Here is a 27,132-nt window from a genome sequence, read left to right on the forward strand (position 1 = left end):
ATAGGGCTGAGGCGTGGGACCGGTTGGCTCATGATCTCACCAGTGCCACAGGGATACCAAGGACCGGTGAGCAGGTCCGTCACCACCATGCGGACCTGAAGAGACAGAAGCAGGACCAACTGAACCGTTGGATCCAGGAGGCCCGGCAAATGCCCAACGCCCCACTAATGAGTAAGTTACATCTAATTATTTATGTAAGAAATTAACCTAGCTGATATTATGCAGATGTGTATTCCAATATTACTTTATTTATATTACAGCTGCAGGTGTCCGTTCTGCGAATTGTAGAGCCTATGGTGATAGGCTGGCATGGTTGCGCCACCAGGCAGGTCAGTAATTCTCTCCCTGTAACTGTAAATAAATATATAAGTATGACAGTTAGCAAAAGAGTGCAGTGTAGTCACTAATTAATAAAATGTGCAAGTAACAGTGTAAGAGGATTTGCAAGTATTGCTTGATTACAAAAGTGTGATGCAGCCTGTAATCCAAACATAAAAATTAAACAAGTCTGAAATAAAGATGTACCACCTGTAATATAATAGTACATAACCTGCAGCAGGCTGAAAAGTACAGCTGCAGAAGCTGAGTAAAACACATGTGTGAAATATATCCCTGTTGAAATACAGAAACATGACAGAAGTGAGACTGTTGGAAAGGATTGTTATAACTACAGGTAAAACATGTCAATAAAGCCTAGAATTAAGTACCATCCTGAATTGTAAAAATAAAACAAGTGAGAGAGTGTGAGAAAGAGTTATGAATCCACCAGTAAAGTAGTAATAACTCCTGAATAAAGTATACTGCAGTCAGTACAGAATGAAATTAATGTGACAGAACCAAACAGTAACATGTGTTGAAAATGGTACCGCAGCTGGAATGTGTATCCCAAAATCTGGATATGTTGCTCTCAGTCTGCAATATGCAGATAGTATGGTTGTCTGAAATACCAAACATCCACAGTTGTCTATAGCTATATAAAGCAAATGTAGCAGGATGATGTAGCTGAACAGAGCCAGATATGAATGTCTATGAATAAAAATGAAAATGTATATTGATGTAGCAGTAACATTCCTATCACCAACTTGAAGTAGTTTTCACATAGGAAACTGTAGGCAGAACTGTAGTGTGTATATATCTGCAGCTATTAGAAATGTACAGCATATGTATTGGTATTTGAAGTTGTTAATTAAATTTTCTTCACCCTACCCTATAACCACATATAATCCATTCCACATGAAATTGGTATGTGCAATCACAATTAACACCCCTGGACATTTGTCCTGTTGGTTCATACATATTTGCATGTACGTTGATGCATCTGCCCTGTTCATACATCCAAACCTGATGGCCTGTTGCCATCAATCAACCCTGCATGTTGTTGGACTGTGTATTGCTGTTCAAAATATGCATGTGTTATGCTTGCTGTTCAATGGTTTGAATATCTGGGTGTTTGGTTAATGGGAATACTAATGCATGCTGTTACAACTAATTGTGAATGGTAATAGAAGAAGATATGGAACAAGGTAAACGCCCAGTCCAAACAGCAATGAATATAATAAAAATGTAACTAAGGATTAGGGCGAAACACAGCTCTAAAAGGTAGTAAAATGAAATGTCACTTATAAATCTCATCAACCTTCAGTCAGCTCAGCTAGTCCAAAAAAGAGATTTACGTCCAACTTAAAAATCCATTTCTTTTATTACAGCAGGTACCAGAGTTAGCGCTTTCACCTTGCGGTTTCATCAGACTCACTACAAAGTACAAAATCAATGAGTCTTAAATACTAAAAAGGCGGAAAACACAATCAATTAAGCTTGTTAACAACAAGTTCATTCCTTAGCAACCAACTCAGTCAATAAAATCTACTACATACATATTTGCATAGACACTTGCATAACACAATAGGTTAAAAACATAAAAAACCAAACTACATATTCATACACTTCTAACTAATATCATAAAAACAATAAGTACAAACTTTATTTGACTTTCAATCTCCTCATCCTTAAAAAAGGTCTCAGAGAGACCTTCGCATTTAACCCAGGGACCGTGTCAGACCTCAACTTCAAGATCCAAGCATTCTCTCTACTCTCAGTAATGGCCCAGATATCACCACCTCTACTAGTAACATTAATCTTCTCTACAATCCTAAAGCTAAATGTATGTGTGCAATCGGTGTCCATAACATGCTTGGCTAGTGCATTGGTACAATTCTTAATCCTAATATTGTACTGATGTTCCCGTACACGATCTCTCAGACATCTATTCGTCTTACCAATGTAAAACGACGAGCAAACAAGGCAGACAGCTAAATAGACAAGGTCCCTGGACATGCAATCACCTCTGACCTTGAAAGTGTTTGGGATATGTGTGCTGGGATGTATGAACACTGAATCCTCACAAATAAAATCACAAAAATTGCATTTACCACACTTCATGGTACCATACTTAGCACGGTTTCTGGACTGTTGGTCACCCTGTCACATATTAACCTTTTGATGTTTCTCTTGTTCTTATACCTAAAACGGGGACTGTCACCAACTATATCTCTGATGTGTGGGTCCACCATCAATATGTCCCAATGCTTCCTCACCACATCCTTGATACCACCCACATCCTTGGTATAAAACAAAGAAAAAGCAGTGGAACCTCTAATAATATCGTTAGTATGCACGTGTACCCATACCACGACCCAATTCAGAAAAATAAGGGGCAGCTGCTCCAGACCTCATCTCAAGTATATTATCATGTCCTTTCATAATATCGTCCATCTTGTAACCCCGAGATGCCAACCTCCTATCCAGATCTAGTAAATCCTGATGAAACCCTTGCTCTGTAGGGTTATACCTAGAAGTTCTCATACTTTGTCCCCTAACAATATTGTGGAAGATATGGCCAGGATGCATACTGTGTCTGTGTAAAATGGAGTTCTTATGACACGACTTCCTATACACCCCAGTGTTGATAATACCATTAGGAAGGCTCTACAAATACATCCAAAAAAGGAAGCCTAGTATAAGAAAACTCATAACTAAATTTAAGATACTCAGTGCAAACATTTAGATCAATGATATAGGATTCCAATTGTTCAACTGACCCCTTCCATAACAGGAAGAGGTCATCTACAAAGCCTATAGAATGAAACATGGGCTAGAAAACTGGGATGTGAGGTCATGAATTCAACCTCCCATTCAGCCATAAACAGGTTAGCGTAGCTATTGGCACACGAAGTACCCATAGCTACGCCATCCAACTGTAGAAAGAACTCCTGCTCAAAACCAAACACGTTATTGTGTAAAACAACATCCAGAAAAGTTAACAAAATACCAATCTTATCAACACTATAATCTGAATGGCTACTAAGATGTCGCCTAATGTAGTCCAAACCTATTCGGTTGGGAATCACAGTAAATAAGGAATTCACATCCAAAGTAACAAACAAGTAGTCCTGATAATCTGAATCATTCCTCAGATGTTCATATAGATCCACTAGAAACTGCTTGGTATCCTCAAAATGAACGGGTGAGCATCAACAACAGGTCTCAAAAACTTCTCTAAATACAAGGAAAAAGGCTCGGTCAACCACCCACCCCCTGACACAATAGGTCGAAGTGGTGGATTGACCAAACTTTTGTGAATCTTAGGCAGCCCCTTGATAAAAGGGACCAGGGATGTGACACCTCCAAAAAAGAGTATAAGGAGTCATCAATCAGACCCTTATTCAACAAATCCTCCAAAACACCATGAATCTTCATGCTGTAATTAGCTAGAGAATCATAGGGAACACGTTCATAGAACTTACGGTCATCCAACATAATCCTAACAGCATCTAAATACTCACATGTGTCCATCACCACAATTCCTCCTCCCTTGTCAGCTGGCCTCAATGTAATAGAGTAGTCATTCATTAATGTTCTAAGTGCTGCCCTTTCAGCTTGTGTTAAATTATCCTTCCTCCTTTGTTTCACATTACACATCCTGTAAAAATCATCCTCGACCATTTTGCTGAATGCTCCCAACAGTGGATGCATAGGGGGAATAAAGACACTCGGTCTCTTAAAACCACTATGAGTAAATCCACAATCATTGTTGCTATTAAACATCAACTTCAATGATAAATTCCTAACAAATAATTTAAAATCACATAAGGACTCTTCAATAGTACTATAGGTGGTGGGGATAAAAGATAACCCTTTAGCTAATATGGATTCCTCAGCACCGGAGAGAACCCTGGAAGAAATGTTAAACACTAAAGAGTCCCTCTCCCTTGCCACATTTTCTTCAAATTCATGTTCATTGGGGCTTCGGCAGGCAACTTCCTCTTTTGCCTCCCCCTGCTCTGAGACCTCACCCTTCCTTCCCTCTGATCTACTCTTATGGGAAAAGGGTGGGACTTATCAAAACGAAAAGATGGCTCAATACCACAGGAAGTGGTATTGGCAGGGGCCTCAGATACAACACACGGTCTCCTCGTCTTACTCCTCACCACTGGGTCTCCCGTAGGTGTAACACCGGCAGTAACTGAGTTGTAACCAATGGATGCATTAGTAACATTGCTTTCATTCACTTTAGAAACAGTCCTATCAACATTAACAGTATGGTTCGCAATACTTTCAGGTCTAACACAATTATTAACAACATTTGAGTCCAAGTCATCAATAACGGTAGTACTTCTATCAGTTCCAATATTAATATCAGGAACAACCCCATCACCATGTAGTTCCCTTGTCCTATCGTCCCAGGTTCACGCATGTTTGATTGTACATTATTAGAACTGTCACGGTCAATAGTAGCATTATTCAATTGTCCCTGGTTAAACCGAGGCCAAGTGAAGATGTTGCCACGTCGAAAATCGACGATGTCTCTATGTAGTTTCTGCCTCTTCTGTTCCAAAAGTCTCCGCTCAAACAGACCAACAGAATCTAACATTTGACACAAATAACTGTCAATGATTGGTAAAGAAAAACTTGATACTAGCTGCTCATGTTTAGTTTGAATACTGCGCCTGAGTTCATCCTCTAACGGAGCATAATAGTCATTTAAGAGACGCATATAATTGAGGCTTACCTCAATATTAAGTTGTTGCCACCGAAATAACAACTCCGGTGGCTGGTTCCAGTAGTCGGCATCTTTAGGACCCATAAGCCCTGGGTATAATGCGCCGTTGTATGCATACATCAAAATGCAGCCTCTGCATCTGCATCTTTTTTAACTTAATAAAATCTGATTCCAACGCTTCCAAGCTGACGCGAAGTCCCTCGTGGTCTATCGACCCAGCGTCTACATCCTGCGACCCTTCCGGTTCCTGGTAAAGAGCCAGAGGATTAGTACGTTCTCTAAGGCACTCAACAAATCTTTCAGTGGATAAGCCAACAGTATTGTTGGCAACACCATTGCTGGACCCAGTCACATTCGAAAGTCTGCTAACACAACCGTTACTGCTGGCATTACCACTAGCAGCTTCCTTAATGACATAAGGTAACTCGATCTGTTCAGCTACAACGTCAGCCATGCCCCTGTTCCAATCCAAGCAGCAATGTAATAAGGTAATAGAAGAAGATATGGAACAAGGTAAACGCCCAGTCCAAACAGCAATGAATATAATAAAAATGTAACTAAGGATTAGGGCGAAACACAGCTCTAAAAGGTAGTAAAATGAAATGTCACTTATAAATCTCATCAACCTTCAGTCAGCTCAGCTAGTCCAAAAAAGAGATTTACGTCCAACTTAAAAATCCATTTCTTTTATTACAGCAGGTACCAGAGTTAGCGCTTTCACCTTGCGGTTTCATCAGACTCACTACAAAGTACAAAATCAATGAGTCTTAAATACTAAAAAGGCGGGAAAACACAATCAATTAAGCTTGTTAACAACAAGTTCATTCCTTAGCAACCAACTCAGTCAATAAAATCTACTACATACATATTTGCATAGACACTTGCATAACACAATAGGTTAAAAACATAAAACCAAACTACATATTCATACACTTCTAACTAATATCATAAAAACATTAAGTACAAACTTTATTTGACTTTCAATCTCCTCATCCTTAAAAAAGGTCTCAGAGACCTTCGCATTTAACCCAGGGACCGTGTCAGACCTCAACTTCAAGATCCAAGCATTCTCTCTACTCTCAGTAATGGCCCAGATATCACCACCTCTACTAGTAACATTAATCTTCTCTACAATCCTAAAGCTAAATGTATGTGTGCAATCGGTGTCCATAACATGCTTGGCTAGTGCATTGGTACAATTCTTAATCCTAATATTGTACTGATGTTCCCGTACACGATCTCTCAGACATCTATTCGTCTTACCAATGTAAAACGACGAGCAAACAAGGCAGACAGCTAAATAGACAAGGTCCCTGGACATGCATTGATATGGGACATATTGATGGTGGACCCACACATCAGAGATATAGTTGGTGACAGTCCCCGTTTTAGGTATAAGAACAAGAGAAACATCAAAAGGTTACTATGTGACAGGGTGACCAACAGTCCAGAAACCGTACTTTCGTATGGTACCATGAAGTGTGGTAAATGCAATTTTTTATTTGTGAGGATTCAGTGTTCATACATCCCAGCACACATATCCCATACACTTTCAAGGTCAGAGGTGATTGCATGTCCAGGGACCTTGTCTATTCAGCTGTCTGCCTTGTTTGCTCGTCGTTTTACATTGGTAAGACGAATAGATGTCTGAGAGATCGTACGCGGGAACATCAGTACAATATTAGGATTAAGAATTGTACCAATGCACTAGCCAAGCATGTTATGGACACCGATTGCACACATACATTTAGCTTTAGGATTGTAGAGAAGATTAATGTTACTAGTAGAGGTGGTGATATCTGGGCCATTACTGAGAGTAGAGAGAATGCTTGGATCTTGAAGTTGAGGTCTGACACGGTCCCTGGTTAAATAAGGTCTCTCTGAGACCTTTTTAAGGATGAGGAGATTGAAAGTCAAATAAAGTTTGTACTTAATGTTTTATGATATTAGTTAGAAGTGTTTGAATATGTAGTTTGGTTTTTATGTTTTAACCTAATGTGTTATGCAAGTGTCTATGCAAATATGTATGTAGTAGATTTTATTGACTGAGTTGGTTGCTAAGGAATGAACTTGTTGTTAACAAGCTTAATTGATTGTGTTTTCCGCCTTTTAGTATTTAAGACTCATTGATTTTGTACTTTGTAGTGAGTCTGATGAAACCGCAAGGTGAAAGCGCTTAACTCTGGTACCTGCTGTAATAAAAGAAATGGATTTTAAGTTGGACGAATCTCTTTTTGGACTAGCTGAGCTGACTGAAGGTTGATGAGATTTATAAGTGACATTTCATTTTACTACCTTTAGAGCTGTGTTTCGCCCTAATCCTTAGTTACATTTTATTATATTCATTGCTGTTTGGACTGGTTTACCTTGTTCCATATCTTCTTCTATTACCTTATTACATTGCTGCTTGATTGGAACAGGGGCATGGCTGATGTTGTAGCTGAACAGATCGAGTTACCTTATGTCATTAATGAAGCTGCTGGTGGTAATGCCAGCAGTAACGGTTGTGTCAGCAGATTTTCGAATGTGACTGGATCCAGCAATGGCGTTGCCAACAATACTGTTGGCTTATCCACTGAAAGATTTGTTGAGTGCCTTAGAGAACGTACTAATCCTCTGGCTCTTTACCAGGAACCGGAAGGGTCGCAGGATGTAGACGCTGGGTCGATAGACCACGAGGACTTCGGCCAGCTTGGAAGCGTTGGAATCAGATTTTATTAAGTTAAAAGATGCAGATGCAGAGGCTGCATTTTGATGTATGCATACAACGCGCATTATACCCAGGGCTTATGAAGTCCTAAAGATGCCGACTACTGGAACCAGCCACCCGGAGTTGTTATTTCGTGGCAACAACTTAATATTGAGGTAAGCCTCAATTATATGCCTCTTAAATGACTATTATGTCTGCTAGAGGATGAACTCAGGCGCAGTATTCAAACTAAACATGAGCAGCTAGTATCAAGTTTTTCTTTACCAATCATTGACAGTTATTTGTGTCAAATGTTAGAGTCTGTTGGTCTGTTTGAGAGACTTTTTGAACAGAAGAGGCAGAAACTACATAGAGACATCGTCGATTTTCGACGTGGCAACATCTTCACTTGGCCTCGGTTTAACCAGGGACAATTGAATAATGCTACTATTGACCGTGACAGTTCTAATAATGTACAATCAAACATGCGTGAACCTGGACGTATAGGACAAGGGGAACTACATGGTGATGGGGTTGTTCCTGATATTAATATTGGAACTGATAGAAGTACTACCGTTATTGATGACTTGGACTCAAATGTTGTTAATAATTGTGTTAGACCTGAAAGTATTGCGAACCATACTGTTAATGTTGATAGGACTGTTTCTAAAGTGAATGAAAGCAATGTTACTAATGCATCCATTGGTTACAACTCAGTTACTGCCGGTGTTACACCTACGGGAGACCCAGTGGTGAGGAGTAAGACGAGGAGACCGTGTGTTGTATCTGAGGCCCCTGCCAATACCACTTCCTGTGGTATTGAGCCATCTTTTCGTTTTGATAAGTCCCACCCTTTTCCCATAAGAGTAGATCAGAGGGAAGGAAGGGTGAGGTCTCAGAGCAGGGGGAGGCAAAGAAGTTGCCTGCCGAAGCCCCAATGAACATGAATTTGAAGAAAATGTGGCAAGGGAGAGGGACTCTTTAGTGTTTAACATTTCTTCCAGGGTTCTCTCTGGTGCCGAGGAATCCATATTAGCTAAAGGGTTATCTTTTATCCCTACCACCTATAGTACTATTGAAGAGTCCTTACGTGATTTTAAATTATTTGTTAGGAATTTATCATTGAAGTTGATGTTTAATAGTAACAATGATTGTGGATTTACTCATAGTGGTTTTAAGAGACCGAGTGTCTTTATTCCCCCTATGCATCCACTGTTGGGAGCATTCAGCAAAATGGTCGAGGATGATTTTTACAGGATGTAATGTGAAACAAAGGAGGAAGGATAATTTAACACAAGCTGAAAGGGCAGCACTTAGAACATTAATGAATGACTACTCTATTACAATGAGGCCAGCTGACAAGGGAGGAGGAATTGTGGTGATGGACACATGTGAGTATTTAGATGCTGTTAGGATTATGTTGGATGACCGTAGTTCTATGAACGTGTTTCCTATGATTCTCTAGCTAATTACAGCATGAAGATTCATGGTGTTTTGAGGATTTTTGAATAAGGGTCTGATTGATGACTCCTTATACTCTTTTGGAGGTGTCACATCCCCTGGTCCCTTTATCAAGGGGCTGCCTAAGATTCATTAAAGTTTGGTCAATCCACCACTTCACCTATTGTGTCAGGGGTGGTGGTGGTTGACCGAGCCTTTTCCTTGTATTTAGAGAAGTTTTGAGACCTGTTGTTGATGCTCACCCATTCATTTTGAGGGATACCAAGCAGTTTCTAGTGGATCTATATGAACATCTGAGGAATGATTCAGATTATCAGGACTACTTGTTTGTTACTTTGGATGTGAATTCCTTATTTACTGTGATTCCCAACCGAATAGGTTTGGACTACATTAGGCGACATCTTAGTAGCCATTCAGATTATAGTGTTGATAAGATTGGTATTTTGTTAACTTTTCTGGATGTTGTTTTACACAATAACGTGTTTGGTTTTGAGCAGGAGTTCTTTCTACAGTTGGATGGCGTAGCTATGGGTACTTCGTGTGCCAATAGCTACGCTAACCTGTTTATGGCTGAATGGGAGGTTGAATTCATGACCTCACATCCCAGTTTTCTAGCCCATGTTTCATTCTATAGGCGCTTTGTAGATGACCTCTTCCTGTTATGGAAGGGGTCAGTTGAACAATTGGAATCCTATATCATTGATCTAAATGTTTACACTGAGTATCTTAAATTTAGTTATGAGTTTTCTTATACTAGGCTTCCTTTTTTGGATGTATTTGTAGAGCCTTCCTAATGGTATTATCAACACTGGGGTGTATAGGAAGTCGTGTCATAAGAACTCCATTTTACACAGACACAGTATGCATCCTGGCCATATCTTCCACAATATTGTTAGGGGACAAAGTATGAGAACTTCTAGGTATAACCCTACAGAGCAAGGGTTTCATCAGGATTTACTAGATCTGGATAGGAGGTTGGCATCTCGGGGTTACAAGATGGACGATATTATGAAAGGACATGATAATATACTTGAGATGAGGTCTGGAGCAGCTGCCCCTTATTTTTCTGAATTGGGTCGTGGTATGGGTACACGCGTGCATACTAACGATATTATTAGAGGTTCCACTGCTTTTTCTTTGTTTTATACCAAGGATGTGGGTGGTATCAAGGATGTGGTGAGGAAGCATTGGGACATATTGATGGTGGACCCACACATCAGAGATATAGTTGGTGACAGTCCCGTTTTAGGTATAAGAACAAGAGAAACATCAAAAGGTTACTATGTGACAGGGTGACCAACAGTCCAGAAACCGTACTTTCGTATGGTACCATGAAGTGTGGTAAATGCAATTTTTTATTTGTGAGGATTCAGTGTTCATACATCCCAGCACACATATCCCATACACTTTCAAGGTCAGAGGTGATTGCATGTCCAGGGACCTTGTCTATTTAGCTGTCTGCCTTGTTTGCTCGTCGTTTTACATTGGTAAGACGAATAGATGTCTGAGAGATCATGTACGGGAACATCAGTACAATATTAGGATTAAGAATTGTACCAATGCACTAGCCAAGCATGTTATGGACACCGATTGCACACATACATTTAGCTTTAGGATTGTAGAGAAGATTAATGTTACTAGTTGAGGTGGTGATATCTGGGCCATTACTGAGAGTAGAGAGAATGCTTGGATCTTGAAGTTGAGGTCTGACACGGTCCCTGGGTTAAATGCGAAGGTCTCTCTGAGACCTTTTTTAAGGATGAGGAGATTGAAAGTCAAATAAAGTTTGTACTTAATGTTTTTATGATATTAGTTAGAAGTGTATGAATATGTAGTTTGTTTTTTTATGTTTTTAACCTATTGTGTTATGCAAGTGTCTATGCAAATATGTATGTAGTAGATTTTATTGACTGAGTTGGTTGCTAAGGAATGAACTTGTTGTTAACAAGCTTAATTGATTGTGTTTTCCCGCCTTTTTTAGTATTTAAGACTCATTGATTTTGTACTTTGTAGTGAGTCTGATGAAACCGCAAGGTGAAAGCGCTAACTCTGGTACCTGCTGTAATAAAAGAAATGGATTTTTAAGTTGGACGTAAATCTCTTTTTTGGACTAGCTGAGCTGACTGAAGGTTGATGAGATTTATAAGTGACATTTCATTTTACTACCTTTTAGAGCTGTGTTTCGCCCTAATCCTTAGTTACATTTTTATAATTGTGAATGGTATTGTACGTTACTAACCCAAGCTGTCATGACATAATGCAAAACATAGGACGACAGGGAAGGCGGGTTCCAGTGGACCCACCTCTCCCTCCTCAGCTGGCAAGTGCACCTGGCAGTAGTGCCCAGGCTGGACCCTCCTCCGGTGGCCCTGTGCCACCTGCGGGTGGAAGCGCTGTAGGGGATGGGGCTCGTCCCCCCTCTGCAAGTGTGGCCGGAGGAGAACATCCATTCACCCTCCATAATGTCCAGACTGTGGTGCGTAGGGAGATCTGGGATGCTGTTCTTGGGCCCCTACGCCAGCTTGAGGCATGGGTGGCATAACTAACAGGCGTGCCTGCTGCCTGGCCTACACAGCCCCCAGCACAGCCCCGTCCTGGGCAGTGAAGGCACAGTGGCAACTGCCCATGGGTGGGGATATCAGTTCCACTGTTGCCATCTTTGGGCTCATGGGCTCTAGATATCCAAACATCCGTCCCCGTCAATTGTGTAACCGCCCACATGTGTCATACACCGCCCCTGTATGCATCTTGTTTGTCTTGTCTGTTAACCTACCCAACCTACCTCTCCAGCTATACCGACTTCCTGTACCTGACATACCACTCTCACCTGAAAAAAAAAAAAGGGCACTCTGTACCCACAAAAAAATTACGCCCCATACATAGCTGCCCATTTCGCACACATGACTGCTGGACATGGAAACTGTCAATTACAATTGGCTGTACAACAAGTATTATTGTTGTCCTTACACCTCTCTCAGGGGTGGAAGGTTTCAAATGTCACACCAAATTACAAACATATGCACAGCTGTTGCTGATGAAGAAATGGGCAGCTATGGGCCTTACCTACATCCCTCCTGCAAAACCCGAGCTTGTTTCCCTACTGTCTTACCCTCTTTGTGACCCTTTTTTCACCACTTTCCTGTCTCCCCATTTTCATTTCTTTCAAAGAAATTAGCGTGGGTGTGCGCAAGAGTAAGCACTTTTAAGCAGTTGTAAGCAGGTGTGCGCAGAGCTAAGCGCCAGTGCGCATGCTTGAGCTCCACGCAAACCAGCGCTAACACAGTTACAACTGCTTAAAAGTGCCTTAGTCACTCTGAATGACAAGGCCTGTAGTCTGCTCAAAAGCAAAATAAAATCCCACTGTCAGTCCCGAACCCAGGACCTTGGAAACAGTAGTCTGCATGACTTACTACTAAGCCATGACTGTTATATAAGAACATTGTGCTACAATAAATATATCATGTAATAGTAGGAATGAATGTAAAGGGAATATAGGATGTGTAGTACACAAAGCATGTCATGTATATTTACTGTCAAATGTAGTGGATTTCTATAATAGTAGTGTGTGAACAGAAACAGCCATGCTAGTTGGTAGCTAGTAGGTAATAATGTCACTGTAGCACCTTGCAAGCCACACACATACTCACAGCAGGATAATCACTGCCCATACCCCACAACCTCTTACAGCAACACATCCGGACTAAGTAATAAGAAATGTGGAGCAAAGGCCCAAAAACAGGGACACATTCCAAATATTGCTCCAACAAACTTAGACAGTTGAGAGAGTAACAGGTTTTGCATTATGTTGGATGTTTGGAAGGGTATGAAGTCTGAAACTGAAATGTTTGTCACTATAGTCTGACTTGAGCCCAGAGTGATTTGCCAGAAAAAGCTGTTTATGAGATATGGACCAAAATATGAGGCAAAAATGTGGACATCCTGCAAATATCTGTACACTTGAGAGGTCTGACACTGCCATATTTGAATAGTTAAGAGCCTAGACATAGCAACAGTGACTGAGTTAAAGGGATGCCCCACAGACAACCTGTGAAATGTACAAACAGTAGGCAGAAAGGTGTTACAACACATGCAATGGTAACTATGAAGTACTAAAAGTATGCACCACTTGCACGTCGGAAATAGTGTAGTAATACATATGCTCATGCTAACCCACAGTCACAACTGCAGAATACCAGGCAATTTAATGGGTGTACCCCACTGATATGTACCATTCCATGAGGCAGATAAAAGATGCACCTGAGAGTCTCTGGGGCCTGCTCAGCAGCATACTCAAATACCCTAATAGATGTCAAGGCCCACACTATGGCCAGACCACACTGCATGCAGTAACACCCTAGCAGATATAGCAAGCATTCCAAGGTGTGAATGTACATGGAGAATAGGAAAGGCACAGCAACACACTACAGTCAAGACACCTAGCAGGCATACAAGTAGTGAATGTAAAGGGCAAATATTGAAGCCATAGCAACAAAGTGCAAGAGCCACTGCTATATACCAGTTACACCACATGTCCCACAGGAAAGCACACACACCCACATTAACAGTAGTAGTAGTCTTAGTTGTCAGTGTACATACACACATAGTACAGGAAACTGGAGAAATGAATGGAGAAATGTTAATCTACAACACAGCCAGAAATATGAGAGAGATACTAACCTTTACACTCACAGAACAGTGTCCACAGCATACCAGCATGGTGCCTGCCCTTAAACTCTGAAAGGGCTACGCCTATCTCACATACCTTTTTATAGCACTGTCCTGGAATCACAGTGAGAACTGCAATCAGTACACAACTGGCTGCATGCAATTAGCAAATGCTGGCTAACAATTGGTGCAGAGGCCATCACATGGACATATGCAGATACCTACAAAAGCATGCTGTACTCCCAGTCCACACATGCAATACTTTCATTGCACCCTCTGGAGGTAGGGAGAGAGAGAGAGAGAGAGAGAGAGAGAGAGAGAGAGGGAAAATACACAAACAAAAACACCCATCAAAACCGACTAGAAAGCTGACATCTGCCAACTGGAGCAGCAGCAGGACACCAAACCAAATGGCAACGCAAGCAGCTGTGACAAACACAGGTAATGTAAAGTAATACTTTAAAGGTCTACATACTGTGAACCCTCCATATGTGTCATTGGTCTGTATCCATATGTATATGAAGATGTGCATAGGGCAGGGGACATACAGCAGCTATCAGTGAAGGCTGTACATACATATGTATGTGAGGGCATCTATGTGCACATATCAATGTAGGTTGAATGTAGGTTGTAGTGCAATGTACAAAGTAGGTTTCACAGTTATGTATGTTTAGCAGTATGTTAGTGCGTGTATACAGTTTTGTAAACAAACATGTTGATATACCTATCTAATATATGGATACGTATGTATGTCAATATATGTATGTATGTATATATATATATATATATATATATATATATATATATATAATATGCATATATGTATACATACATAGAGAGGGATGTAGGAATACATAGACAGATGTAGATAGATAGAATATGTAGAAACATATATATGTAATACACACATACAGATAAAGACATATGTAGATACATATACATAGACAGACAGATCTGACTATCTACAGATATGACTGTATATGACGATCTCACACTCCCCCTGTCCCACCCTCTCTGTCACTCTCACCCCCTCTCTGTCACACTCCCCCCTCCATATCTATAGCAATATATGTACATCGAGATATATATATATGTGTATATGTATACAGACATATATATATATATATATATATATATATATATATATATATATATATATATACATATATATATATATATATATATATATATATATATATATATATATATATATATATATATATATATATATAGAGAGAGAGAGAGAGATGTATATATATTCTGAGTGAGGCACATGTGTACAGATGTATTGCAACAGGTGCCTGGTGACAAAGGCATGGAGTGAACACCAGTGTCGAAACTGGAGTACCATACCCCATTTCAAATCACCTACACCAGTAACCACCAGATATGTGATTGGCTGCCCACCACTGCATGTGTCTGGGGTGAACAGGGTCATAAATGTGTACAATACTCCCCCCAATGATAGTCACAGTGGCACACTATTCCTGGAATACCTGCACATGGTATGTGTCAGCAGACATGGTGTGTCAGCTATGGACATGTAGGTCAGTGTACCCCTCCACACCACACAATGGCTGCCACGGTATGTACCTCACATGACAGCTACAGATATGGAGAAGGACACAGTGACATGTACAACACTGTGACAATGCACTCAAACACATTACCAATGCACAGTGACTGACAACACCACAGAGTACACACATACTACCCACATAGAGGTTACCACTCCTGGATTTACATACTTAAGTCACACCCATGACAGATGTCCAACAACTATAGTAACATCTCACACCATCCACAACCTAAATGACTGCTGTGTGTCGTCCTTGACACCACAGTAGAGAGTACATGGCGGAGGTACAGGTTCCTACCCACAGATAAGACATACCCTGCAATAAACCACACAGCGTTAAGAAGCAAGACTTCCCATGAGTACATGTCACACATACCCCTGCTGAATGTTAGTCAGATAGGTAATATGCCATATGAGTCACCCTGTGTAACTGTTTGACAGGAGTAGGTACCATCACATCACATGTGTCACAATGGTCAGGGTAGCAGAACAGTATGCTGCTGTATTCCCAGGGGCAATAGCATATTGTAGTGTATTATATTGTAATGTATTGTATTGTGTTGTATTGTATTGGTATGTAGAGGTGCCTCCTTCGTGGAGTGGAACCACTGCTGCTGTACGCCAGTGTACAGGTACATATCCTGTAGTCAGGCTAGTGTTACATAGCACTTCTATATGTGTGTTTAGCTCCTCTTGAAGTTCATGTAGCATGCAACCGGGGATACCATCAGGTCCCATTGATGCTGTGTTTTCTGCCTTTCTGAGGGCGGCTCTCACCTGGACATCTGTGATGACAGGGAGGTTACATTCAGCTGGGATAAGTATGTCTTAGTTTGGGGGAGAGGGAGGGGGGAAACTTGCACCGAACCTGTCTGCCACAATGTTGCCAATATCTGTGGGTTCAATGAATTATTTGTTGTTGTGTACTAACTATGAGCATATTGGAGGGTTTCTGACCAGGTTTCTAACATAACTGAAGAAGGTCTTGTGGTTATCTGTAGTGTCCCCGGTGATTTCCCTCTCAAAGTTGCCCATGGATGTTTGTATGAGAGAACATAGCTCTTTACTGGTGCTGATCAGACATGCCTTCCCTTTATGGAATTATGCTCTGTCTTGCAGTAGCTTCCATCTTTTGTTATACAATCTGTCTATGGCTGGGGTCCACCAGACAGGATGCTTTCCCTTTGTGGAGAGTGTCTTGGTCTTATATGGGATTGCATGATCCATGCATTCTCAGAGATGTCCGTAGAAATCATTTGTGAAGGAGTCAGCATTGTGGGTTGTGTCTTCCACTGGCCCAGTGGGCTTAAAGGATACCATCTCAGTGTTACGAAGTGTAAAGTTTGCATTTGAAATGTTATTCACTGTAGTCATTTGTGCTGGTGGTGGAGGTGGGATATGTATATCCAGGGCAATTAGTTTGTGGTCAGATCACAGCAGTTGATGATGTACCCCATACAGTACCTCGATACAACCCCCCAGAGTGAGGAGGTGCTTTGGACCTGAATCAGTGTTCTGACTGCTGGGGTTTGGTAGTATGTTGTATGGAGTGTGCCAGGTACTGTTGCACAGTTGTTGGCTGAGCACTGATACCTGGCCATTTACATGTGTATCCACCAATAGACAGACAGATGTTATATATGTGAGATATGTTGTATCACAACAGTCGAGTAGCATGTGTAGTATGTGTGCCAAATTCTGCTGACATATTTTGCTGATATCATTTTATTTCCTTTTTCAGGACCATGGCTCACCAGCGCAATCCAGCATACTCTGCAGCTGAGGATGAGGAAATACACCAGAGTCTGGTGCGGGATTATGCAATACTCTTTTCCCGCACCAGCCAGAATCAGCAGGAGAGGGCTGCACTGTGGCAAGACCTGGTCCGTCGGGTAAATGAAATAGGCACGCATAATAGGACATATGAGCAGGTACGACATCACTGCAGTGATTTAATCAGAAATGTCTGTCAGCGTGCGTCGGATATCCACAGGCAACAGGTTGCCACAGGTGGTGGGGTGGCTACACATCCCCCACTCACCAGACTGGAGGGACTACTCATAAGTGTTGTGGCTCCAGCCCGCCAACAACAACAACAGCAGCAGACCTGCATTATGATGGAGGCTGGAGCCACACAGCACCAAGACTACGAGCGTGCAGGTAATATGCCATATGTATAGTTGATTGTTGTGTACACTGGTAGTTAATGCATGTGTGAGGTGTGTCCTTGGTTTGTAGCTGTCATCATAGTATTTAATGTGCAAGTGTGATATTCTCAATATCAGCAGCTGACCTGTGAAAGGCAACTGTTGTACTACTGACCTGTATCATACTCAGTAACAATGGCACAGTTGTGCCCACTGACATTAATTCCCTCACTTCTGCAGGTCTCTCCGGCGTAACAGCAATGCAGCCTATCCATGCTGGTGAGTGTGTATTAACAATACCTTTAATAGTGTTGATAGTAATAGTAATATTAGGCTCACTTAGTAGTGCTCTGTGTATGCATGCAGGTGTGTCTGTGTCTGTGTGTTGATATCTCGCATACTGAGTAGTGTGCAAGTGTGCAACTGTGTGCAAGTGTGCAACTGTGTGCATGTGTGCACCTGTGCACCTGTGCATGTGTGCACCTGTGCACCTGTGCACGTGTGCATGTGTGCATGTGTGCATCAGTGGTAACATTGTGTAGACATTGTAAACTGTGTTTCCTGTTTCCCTCCCACAGGTTCTGGTGCTGCTCTGGTGTCATGCAGCAGGGAACCTGAATCAGGTGCCACGGGTACTGATAATGATGACATCTGTGTAATGGCACAGGAAGGTGTGCCAGGGTCCGTCATTGGTCAGCCAATTGACAGTACACAGCTGTCAACCCCATCAATGCGCACAGTCATCCTGCCAATACACCCTTTGTCACCAATGTCCCTAGGTGATGGACAGGATACAGTGGGCATTGACCAGGGTAATGTGGTATCTGTGGCACATGCTTCCCCACACAGCAGCCATGGGCATGTCCCTGAGATGGTACCACACAGACAGATGTCCACGGGTTCTCGTGGGAGCATCCGTGGGCGTACTGCCCCTGTCAGACGTGCCCACAGAGGTCTTACAACCTCAGCTATGTTTCAGGCTGTCATGCAGGCACAGTCACGTATGGAACGGTACACCAGACAGGGTCTGAGGGAGCTGACAGCATGTCGCACAGCCATGACTGACAGTATGCGTGACATTGTGGCTGCCATCCGTAATTTCACCGATGTCATAGACAGACGTTGTGGGGACATATTAGATCAGTTCCACAACTACATGTCCATGAGCCAGGACAATGGTGGACGGTTGAGGTGTTGACGTGGGCATATACCAGCAACAGCAGCAGCTGGCAGTCCCCTATAGTGCCAGCAGCAGCCCCAGCAATGCTGGGTCTGTGCTGTCATCAGACCGCCCCAGGAGACCACGTGCACGTGGCTCTGGACAGGCCCAACAGGGATCTGTGTCCAGTCAAAGAACACCTGCTTCTGATGACAGTACCCAGTCTGGATTGGTACCGGATACGGTCCGTAGCACCCCTGCAAGGCACAGGTACCGTGTCCGTGGCCAGAGACACTGATCTGTATGACCTGGCAGGTACAGTCTGTGGCTGTCCACAAACACCGGTATATGGCAGCCATGAGGTGGAACTGTGTGCATCCATACACACATGCGAATTGACAACACCTAGGGCTACCGCATACACGCACACACTGCAACAACATTGCCCCACCTTGTACTGCTGTCCCTCACCAACACACATACATGTCAATTGGTGGTATCAGTGGCAGACTCAGGCATACCAAGTTCACACCCTGTGCATATGATGAAACTGTGCCACCTCCTGCAATCTGTAATATCAGTGCAGATACAGGTTAACATGCTGCTGATGCACAGGGTGACTACATAGACGTGTAGTAATAGTATCATGTTGTTAACAGTACTGTGTGCCGATATAATTGTGGGTATATCCCAGCATGCCTGATGCAGTAAGGGTATGATTGTCTTGTACTGTTTTCTACACCCATGGTAAGTACCATAGTGTATCATCTGCACGTTGGCATACTGGTGGTAAGGATGTCAACAGAAGGCTACATACATAGGTAGCACAGGGGATAAGGTAATGAAAGTATTGATATGCAATGGTGGACATGTAAACTGCAAGTGGCATGTTGCCCACACTGGACTCTGCAATGCGGATGTTTGAGATGTTGATATGTGTGCAGTACTACACGACTGGTACAGGACACACAGGAGCACCCTAGCACTGCAAGCTCACATCTCATACCATGCTAGACAGCCCCAACACACAAAACTAACTTTCACAGGAGGGAGAGTCCCCATAAATGTCAGGGATACTGTGGTGGCAGGACAGGTAGCATGCATCCTACTAAGTATGGAACCACTGAGTGAAGGCTCAGTGTCTGTTATTTGACATGTGTATTACTGCAGGTATGAGCACCTGGGTTTCCATCCGGTTATTGTACATCCTGACGGTACATGGTCTGTACACTTGTGTGCACTGAGACTGGACCCTGGCCATCTGACCTGTGTATTTCCATGTACATGTGTATAGTGCCTGCATATTTGCACTGTTACCTACTGGAAGTGGTACAGCTTGTTTGTTGTACAATGGACTACATGCAGCCCTGCTTACTGTAGCTTTGTTTGCATGCATGTTTGCTTGCAGTTACCCTGGAACACTGATCCCACATGCAATGCAGATTTACAGAGCTTCTGTGGACTCCTAGTGACATCTGCATAGCTTACTATATGTATGTCCATGTCTCACTTAACAGAACGTCACTGTTTGTCCTGTTTGCATGTACGTTGCCTGTGACACATTGCATATGACTTACCTGGCATTTGACCACGTGAGCAGTCATATATGCCAGTGCTAACTAATCACAGGCACTACACCCTCACATACTCACCTTCTGTACCTTGTTCCCCATTGGCCCTATGTGCTGTTAATCACCATGGCAATCACAATACTATGGTAGCATGTGCAAAGGTCACTTGTCAGTCACCTCTATGGTACAGTTGTGGAATATGTGAGTCATGTGGCAATGTCACAGCTGCCACATGTACGCAGTCAACCCTCTCCCCTACACATGGACGTACAACACATGTCTGAGATGCAACCACATAGCCAAACTGGGGACTAAGCACTCTGAACCCAGTACTGGCATAACCTGTCAGGTGGCATGAAATACTACAGTGACTACAATACCAGTCTGATGTAGACCTACACTGACAGCAATCCAAACACATGAACACACTGGGGCATTCGTGGAGCCTCAGAATAGCATCCTGCCTGAGCAGCAGACACCTCTGCAGCTGGCACACAGGCATACGTTAAGCCGGAACACAGCATGTGCAACACATAGCACACAAATCCTGTGTGCCAAACAGTCACAGCCTGTATGGCTAGACAACACACCTGCTACAGTTGTGTTAGGTACCTTTATTGTCCGGTACAGTGAGGTCCCGCTCACCAGGCTGGACAAGGAGAAGGTCACAGTGATATGCCCGTGGGGCACTATGGTCCACCACATAACACAAGCATACAGGTCAGTGAGAGGCATGGACACATATGACTCAGTCATTGTCCATGCCACTATGGCTGGCCTGTGATGTATCTCCCTGGACTACATGATAGAGAACATAGAAGGGCTCTCTGAGCATGTGGCACAGGCTGGTATGACCCTGACCTTGGTTGGCATCATACCCTCACCAAGAATGCTGAAGTATTACTGAATGCTGATGAATTACTGTAGCTACAACACCCTAGCAGAAAGGTTCCTAGCATGTAGTCACTGCATTGCTATGGAACAACTTGTTACCACTCCCACAACAGGTGAAAACATGCAGCACCTGTTCATCAACAACATGTAGACTATATGCCCCAGACCAGATGTGTATCCCTCGCTGCTAGGATGATACCATATACAACTCACACTGTATATACAGATACCACATGCAGCACCCGCACAGAAGACCACAGTCATAATGTTATCCAGTGCAAATACCATGTATTCACATGTGGCAGGCGTCAGACATGGGAACTATTGAAGGTCAGGTACATATGTGTATTTGGCACACACATACATCATCTGTGTCCATTGCCATTACTGGTTTAATCGATGTCATGCATTATTGTGAACAACAACCCACACACACGGGCATTCTGTGTGACAAAAACACAGGTGGCATGTGTGGAATTCAAAGCCATAACTAACTGTGCTATGACAGTAGTGAGAGACGCAGTAGCAGAGCATGCTATTTGCATTACTGGGAGATTTGCCCTCTTCTGCTGTACTTGTAGGGTGCTGACATCATCTCTGTGTAGAGATTGGAATATGCAGCAGCTGGTGTGTTGCAATGGTTGCCAAAAGGGTCAGTTTTCTCCTACATGTAATTGCACACACCCTACTTCTACCCCTCCCACACAAACAAACTTGCCATTTGCAGGATTCAAACCCCTACCTAAGTTATGAAACTCTAGACAGACGCATCAGCAGAGTGCGCTATTTGAATTACTGGGAGGTTTCCCTTCTCCTGCTGTACTTATAGGGTGCTGACATCATCAGTGTTTAGAAAGGGGAATGTGCATCCTGTAGTGTGTTCTGCTAGTTGCCAAAAGGGACATTTTTCTCACACACACTAACCCTCCTCACCCAAACACACACACACTGAGCATTTGCAGGATTCAAACCCCTACCTAACTATGTTATGACATTCAAGACAGACACATTAGCGGAGCGCGCTATTTGCATTACTGGAAGGTTTTTCTTCTCCTGCTGTACTTATAGGATGCTGACATCATCAGTGTTTAGAAAGGTGCATCCTGTACACTCCTAGTTGTCAAAAGGGACATTTCTCTAACACAGAATTGCTTACTCACTACCCCCCTCACCCAAACCCAAACCCAAACACTGAGCATTTGGAGGATTCAAACCCCTACCTAACCATGTTATGACACTCAAGACGGACGCATTAGCGGAGTGCGCTATTTACATTAGTGGGAGGTTTCTCTTCTCCTGCTGTACTTATAGGGTGCTGACATCATCAGTGTTTAGAAAGGGGAATGTGCATCCTGTAGTGTGTTCTCCTAGTTGCCAAAAGGGACATTTCCCTTCACACAGAATTGCACACACACACTAACACCCCTCATCCAAACACACACACTGAGCATTTACAGGATTCAAGCCCCTACCTAACTATGTTATGACATTCAAGACGGACGTATTAGCGGAGTGCGCTACTCGCATTACTGGGAGGTTTACTTTCTCCTGCTGTACTTATAGGGTGCTGACATCATCAGTGTTTAGAAAGGGGAATGTGCATCCTGTAGTGTGTTCTCCTAGTTGCCAAAAGGGACATTTCCCTCACACAGAATTGCACACACACTAACCCCCCTCATCCAAACTGAGGATTAGCAGGATTCAAACCCCTACCTAACTATGTTATGATACTCAAGATGGATGCATTAGCTGAGTGCGCTATTCACATTACTGGGAGGGTTCCCTTCTCCTGCTGTACTTATAGGGTGCTGACATCATCAGTGTTTATAAAGGGGAATGTGCATCCTATAGTGTGTTTTCCTAGTTGCCAAAAGGGACATTTCTCTCACACAGAATTGCACACACACCAACCCCACTCACCCACACACACACAAAGCATTTGCAGGATTCAAACCCCTACCTATACTATGACACTTGAGGGAGACGCAGTAGCAGAGAGCACTATCCGAATTACTGAGCATCTGTTCTGCACCTGCAGTATTTATAGGGTGCTGACATCATTATTTATACAGAGGTATGTACATCTATTACTACCTGTCAGGTGGGGGATAGCATATATATGCATTTGCAGCCACCTACTTCAGGGTCAGATATGCACATCAGCACTGGCAGGTTATGTTTTATACCATGCTTTGTGACCACAGGACCTGTAACACACAACACAACCAGTTCAGACCAGCCCTCCCACATCTGGGACACACACTTTGCTTCACTGGGAACAGTGCCAAGATATGAAGGTGTTCACATACACTATTCCAGTTGTTAACATCAGGTACAGGTATATTGTGTGTGGGAACTACTCAGGCCTCTACAACATTACCCTACAGCCACTACAATTTGTGAGTCCATGTGCTATGGCAGGACCACTCACCACAGCCACAAGGGGGAATACATATTGCACCTGACCATCTGCAACATGGGTACTCACTGTTCCACACCAGAGATAGACCACCATTGTTGATATCTGACCATACCCACCTTTCCCTGGACATCCATATCCCATCCCCACCCCCAGGCAAAGTTGTCACTGCAAACAAAGTGTATTTATCAAAAGCAGACTTTGCACTTGTGAAGACTGGGGTGGAAGACTTCAAAGGACCCATGCTGGGGGAGTATACAGGCCACTCTGCATAATCCTTGACAATTGCATTCTATGATCATGTGGAAGGTTTGCATTGATCATGCTATCCCAAATATACCCATGACTCCTCCACAACAGGACACCCTGTCAGGTGTACACCAGCCATATATGAGCTGTCCAACAGATGGAGTGAGCTAATACATTGCAGAGCAGTAGCCCACAGAGGGAGGACATCTCTGAACAGAACTGGCACGACACTTCAATCCCTCATAATCATCATGACAATGTGTTGACAGTGAAATTGTCCAGACACTGCAGATAAGACTCCCCTCAGTCTGTTATTGATGCCCACTTACTGTTAGAGGTCCTCACCAACCCTCTTCCAGCACACACCAACAACATGGATGTGGAATAGCAAATTCAACCCCTGGGATCTCCACTGTGTCCCTGCTTGATGGAGGCACAGCACACTAGCCTCAAACGGTGCCTTATGTGACCTACTTTACAGTGGCACAGTAGCCTACTGTACTGGGGATGCAGATGCCAAGCACACTCTGGCTAAGCTTTCATTCCCTAGGGCAAACAGCCTAGTATTGACCTCTTCACCCATATGTTTAATTGTCAGATGCACAATATTTGTTGCTGATAGACTGTTAGCAGGTCTTTATTGCCATAGCATTCCCTGTTTCTATGAACAACTTGTGTATCTGTGGAAGATGTTTGAATATGAGAGGGATCCACTATATCACTTATGTCTCTGTAGTCATTTAACTGTGTGCACTGGGCAGATTGCTGTAATGTGGTTGGTTCCTGGAATAACATGTACAAATACCAGATATGTGTGGCCAACTGCTAAACTGAGATATGGCCTAAGTGTGTGAGCATGCCCAGTTCAGCCTTTCCATGGCATGTTGTCTGACATATGTCTCATTTATCAAAGTGTGCGAGCATGCCCAGTGTGAGATTTCCATATGTTTAACTCTGCAGTCCACCACATTTGTGGATGAGTGTGAACTTCAACAATATCTCACGTTTATGGTTGTGTGTTGGGTGTCATGTTGTGTACTTACTGGCCAACTGCTTCGTGTCTGAACACAACAGGGATTATACTGTGCCTGCAGGGTTTGCATGGGATACTTTGCATACAGTTGTCAACATCCTTTCATACTGACCTAACACTGTAGTACCATATAGTGTACTGGTTCAGTACTTTCACTGTGGTGGACAGTATCCTGGGCTTTAGTCCTATCACTGCTTTAAATTTTCATAGTGAGCACAACAGACTGTTTAGGGGCCAGTTGTGCACATATGACCATGTTGCATTATGTTCAGATATGGACTACTTAAACCAGGCTTGTCCAACATTGGTAGTGTATTCCACAACATAGGTGGACATTGGCAAACACTAGCGATGTGCCCTAGGCCATTTCAAATGCTAGTCAGAGAGTGTGTTTGTCCTTCGACACACATTGTAACTGGAGTTTGCCATGACATATGTCATGGTTAGTATACTGTGCCTCCGTCTACCCGTGACATAACAGTGATACCCAGGGTAAACCTACCATCTCCCATCCACTCATCAAGATTCCTCTTGAGGAGAGTCGATGGGTGACTCTCTGGCTAACCTGTACTGGGAGTTTACTCAAGAGTGGGGTGGCTTCTGTGTTATGGATCATTCAGTACAGCTTGTCCTATGTATGTCAGTGCTGGGGTTCAGGTCTCTCATGTGCATAGCTCACTGCCATTCAGATTTTACAAGGTGCAGCATGTTCATTGATTCCAGCTTGGACATGGCTTTATACATCAGGCACAGCTTGCCTCTGGGCGGGCAGTATGGCAGTGTGTGGAGCTGCAGTTTGTTTAATCAGGCAACACATGGCATCTGTTCAAGCTCTTTGATACTCCTGGTGAGGTACTTTTGGGGTCTTTCCAGTTGATGGAGGTGTCTGCTGAGGTACATCCCACAGGGGCCATTGTAGTCAATTGTGACGCTGATGAAGGATGACTGCAGAGCCACAATGACCTCCCCTGATCTAGATCTGACTACCTTCATGATTAGGTGGGTATATGGTATGTTTCTGTAACCACTACAGCCACATGCTTGTCCAATGCAAGATATCTATCAACTTGTGTCCCCAGGTCTTTTATTACATCTTAAGTACTTAATGGGTTAACACCTATGTGGTAATTGGTGGGCACTTACTGTATATCCACAGGGGTTGGCTATACACTTTTCTGCAATTAGCTTGCTGACATGGCTATGGCACCAGTTGTCTGTTTCTATGTGGCCCTTTTGTGGGATGCTTGTGTCAGCTGGAGGGTCAGATATGGTGGCCAGTTTGTAGTCCTCTGCAAACTTGTTCAGACACAGTCCTTCCATGTTGGCCTGTACCTATGGGACATATATACCAAACAAGGGAGGTCCCAGGACCGAGCCTTGTGGGATGCCAGTTGTATCTGGTTTGTAGTCTGACATGGCTGCAGCATTTCTGACCATGTCAGTTCTGTCCTTGGTCTGGTTTGCAACCCCTCTACTGACATAGGGGTTTATATTTAAGCTAGTGAGCTTATCTATAATGAACACGTGGGGTATTGTATGGAAGCCTTTTGCAAGGTCCAGCTAGGCTGTGTGGACCACATTCCCTTCATCAATGACCTTAATAACTGTTTTAAATGAGTCAAACATGTTTAAGGGGCAGGATCTGCACTTAAGTAAGCCACACTGGGTAGGGTCCAGTGTCAGTAGGTCCCCAATATCTTTATGTCTGAGGTATATGCTGATCCTTTCCATAGCTTTGCAGACCAAGCTTGTCAGCATTCTGGGGTGGTAGTTTGCAGTATCCATTCAGGCAACACCTTTGTGGAGAAGGACCACTGTTGTTGTACACTGCTCTTTGGGTACATATCCTGTGGTAAGGCTGACATTGAGCAGTAGTGTTATTTGGCATTCCATTCTTCTTGGAGTCCATGTTGGACTCAGCCCAGGACACCATCTCATACCATTGATGCTGTGTGTTTTGCTTTGTAGATGCTGGCTGTTACCTCAGCATCTGCAATGTCAGGGGGTCAGCACTCTGCTGGGATAGATATTTTGCATTTTGGGGGGGGATTGCACTGCACCTGTCAGGTTGGATGTTGGCAATATGTGTGTGTGTTTGGTATGTTGTTTGTAATATTTGAGTGATTCAGAGCATGTCTGTGAATTCCCAACAAGGTTCCTACCATCAGTTAAGAAAGCCTTGTGATTAACCTTAGTGTCCTGTACAA

This window comes from Protopterus annectens, chromosome 4.part1, assembly GCF_019279795.1.
Source record: "Protopterus annectens isolate FY-2018-M chromosome 4.part1, PAN1.0, whole genome shotgun sequence".
NCBI classification, from domain to species: Eukaryota; Metazoa; Chordata; order Ceratodontiformes; family Protopteridae; genus Protopterus; species Protopterus annectens.